Source organism: Stegastes partitus, unplaced genomic scaffold, assembly GCF_000690725.1.
Source record: "Stegastes partitus isolate 25-593 unplaced genomic scaffold, Stegastes_partitus-1.0.2 Scaffold421, whole genome shotgun sequence".
In the NCBI taxonomy this organism is placed as follows: Eukaryota; Metazoa; Chordata; class Actinopteri; family Pomacentridae; genus Stegastes; species Stegastes partitus.
The window spans coordinates 440897-444369 of record NW_007578152.1 but is presented as its reverse complement, the minus strand read 5'-3'; the positions used below and the strand labels follow the sequence as shown (position 1 = coordinate 444369).

At 49.4% G+C, this 3473-nt stretch overlaps 1 pseudogene; it reads left to right on the top strand.

Moving 5' to 3' along the window:
• The first annotated feature begins 613 nt into the window (after positions 1-613).
• Positions 614-3402, top strand: LOC103360221 (uncharacterized; annotated as a pseudogene).
• Positions 3403-3473: the final 71 nt, after the last annotated feature.

Sequence of the window (3473 nt, the reverse complement as noted above, 5' to 3'; positions counted from 1 at the left end):
GTGTTGAAAAGTGAAAAAATAAAGCTGAACATGAAACTACTTCGAGGAGTTTATGATCCAATGTTTTGTTTTCTTCAGCAGTTTTTAACTGTAATATTTGGAACAATTTAGTGTAATTTTACAGATTAAATTAGTTAAATTATATTTTAAAAGTAATAATTTATATGTCAATCCTAAAAAACAGGGTAAATTAAATCATTTTCACATCAAGAATCTGTATTTTTACAAAATGGTAATAATTAAGGAATACAAGTGCAGTCTGTATCTGCGGCAAGGTTTGCAAAAACCTGAAGGGCCTGAAGATCCACCCCCAAGGATGGCCTGCCTCAAGAGGGACCAAGTGAAGCAACACTCAGGAACGGCATCAGGCGTGACAATTCCTGTTGCGTCGGCTGCTGAACCTGGTGAGACGGAGGAGGAACCAGGTCCGGAATCTCCCCACAGTACCTGGAACCTCCAAGCAACACAAATCCCCCCACCAAGCAGGAAGCCGGAACACCGTAGGGTGAAGTGGACTGCCGCTAACAACAAGGAATGGCTAAAGCTGGATGAGGATGTCAACAAGTGTCTGGAAAACATTTCTAAGGGCAGCGTTGACCAGAAACTCTAGACTATGTGTACCATCATGATGAACATGGGAGCAGAGCGGTTTGGCCTCGAAAAAAAACGAGGATCGAGCAATCCAGCAAAGCTTAACCGACAAGAAGCCAAGATCAGTCAGCTGAGACAAGAGCTAAAATCCTTGAGACATCAGTTCAAGTTGGCCAAAGACAGTGAGAGGACTGCCCTGTCAGAACTCACAAACATCATAAGGAAGAGACTCATGACACTGAGGAGGGCAGAGCAACACCGAAGGACGGGAAAGGAAAGGGCTCGGAAACGCAACGCCTTCATTGGCAATCCCTTTGGCTTTGCCAAGAAACTACTGGGCCAGAAGTGAAGTGGCCACCTCACTTGCCCTGGAGAGGAAATTGACCACTGCCTCCACGCCGCCTTCAGTGACACCCCGAGGGACCACGAGCTCGGACCATGTAGGGAAGTGGTGGCACCATCAGAACCAGGGACCCAATTTAACAGCGCTGAGCTCACCCTGAAGGAGGTGGAAAAAGCTGTCAGAGCTTCAAGATCCAGCTCTGCTCCCGGCCCCAGTGGTGTACCTACAAAGTCTACAAGCAATGCCCACAGCTCCTCAAACATCTCTGGAAGATCCTGAGGGTGATTTTGCGGAGAGGGAAGGTTGCTGAACAGTGGAGGTATGCTGAGGGAGTCTGGATCCCAAAGGAGGAGTGCTCGAGCAACATTGAGCAGTTTCGCATCATCGTACTGCTCAGTGTTGAGAGCAAGATCTTTTTCAAGATCATGTCCCAACGTCTGACAAACTTCCTCTTGAATAACACCTGCATTGATAGCTCAGTCCAGCAGGGAGGAGTCCCAGGAGTGCCTGGATGTACGGAGCACACGGGGGTGGTGATGCAGATCATCTGGGAGGCAAGAGAGAGCAAAGAAGACCTGGCAGCTCTCTGGCTCGATTTGGCCAGTGCCTACGGATCTATTCCACACAAGCTCATTGAAACCACACTGGCAAGACATCATGTTCCAGACATCTGCAACTTCATCATGGACTATTACAATGACCTTAGCACACAAGTCTCTTCAGGGCAAGTGACATCTGCCTGGCATCACCTTGAGAAGGGGATAATCACCGGCTGCACCATCTCCGTAACCCTCTTCTCCCTGGCCATGAATTGGATAGTTAAGTCTGCTGAAGTGGAATGCAGAGGGCCCAAGTCAAGATCTGAGACTCTGCAGCCCCCCATAAGAGACTTTATGGATGACTTAACAGTGACAACATCTGCTCCAGGATGCAGGTGACTCCTTCAGAGGCTTGAACGGCTCATCTCCTGGGCAAAGATGAGCTTCAAGCCCGCTATGTCCAGGTCTCTGGTCCTGAGAAAGGGTAAAGTGCCCGACAATTTCCGCTTTTCCCTGGGAGAGACCACAATTCCATCAGTGACCGAGAAACCGGTCAAGAGCCTGAGCAAGCTCTTCAACAGATTCCTGAAGGACTCAGATGCCATACAGCAAACCAAGAAAGATCTGTCCACTTGGCTCACAGCGATTGACTCCCTGGAAAATTCAAAGCCAGCATAGAGTCCTACCAAGAATACTTTGGCCCCTGTTTGTCTATGAAGTACCATTGACAACGGTAGAGGCTCTGGAGAGGTCCATCAGCCAGTTTCTTCAGAGATGGTTGGGGCTCCCCCAATCCTTGAGCAGCATCGCCCTGTACGGCCATTCTGATAAGCTTCATCTTCCTTACAGTGGACTAACAGAGGAGTTTAAAGTCACCCGTCCCAGAGACGTGATGATGTACAGGGACTCCACAGACACCAAAGTCGCAGCAGCAGGAATCCTTGTGAAGGCTAGGAGGAAGAAGCCATCACTAAAGCTGAAGCGCAACTCAGGCATAAAGTGCTGGTGGGCTCTGTGGCAACAGGAAGAGCAGGTCTGGGTTTCCTTCCGAAGCCATGTTACGATCTAGCCCATGGAGAGGAGAAGCGTCGACTGATCCAGGATGAGATACGAGCAGAAATGGAGGAAGTCGACATGTCGAAAGAAGGAGCTTGGACCAGGTGGGAGCAGGCAGATTCCCACAGAATCACCTGGGCAGAGCTCTGGAAAGCAGAACCATCGCGCATTAAGTTTCTCATCCAATCGGTCTATGATGTCCACCCAGGCCTGGAGCACATCTTAAGCTGCTGCTCAAAAGTGCCTTGGGCGGGGCGGTACCGCTGGTGCCACGACCAAGTGCTAAAAGCTCTGGCAGAATCCATCTGCACAGCCATCCAGCACAGCAAGACCCAGGCAGCCCTCAAACAGTCAATCACCTTCATTAGAGCGGGGCAAAAGGTTCAATACCACCAGCCTAACTCTACAGAGGGAATCCTCACCTCTGCTGACTGGCAACTTCAAGTTGACCTTGGAAGACAGCTCAAGTTCCCTGTCAACATCACAACCATTTCTGTCCGCCCGGATGTGGTACTAACATTGGCGTCCACTAAACAAGTGGCTACCATGGAACTGACTGTCCCCTGGGAAGACCGGATTGAAGAGGCCCACAAACAAAAGAGGACCAAGTACGCAGAGCTCAGCACAGAGTGCTGGAACAACGGCTCGAAAATCAGCTGTGAGCCAGTTGAGGTCAGGTGCCGAGGCTTCGCTGGCCATTCACTTCTGCGAACTCTCAAACTCCTTGGAGTGAAAGGACTGCAATTGAATAGAGCCACCAGAAACATCCTAGAGGCAGCAGACAGAGCCTCACGGTGGCCAACAGTGGCCTCGCTTAATTGTCTAAAACCTGGACATAAACTACAAAAGTGTGAAGAACCTGGAAATGAATAGCATAAACTGTCAACAACTTGGATATTACTGTCCTAAAATATCAAGAACCTGGATGATCATGTACTGACTTT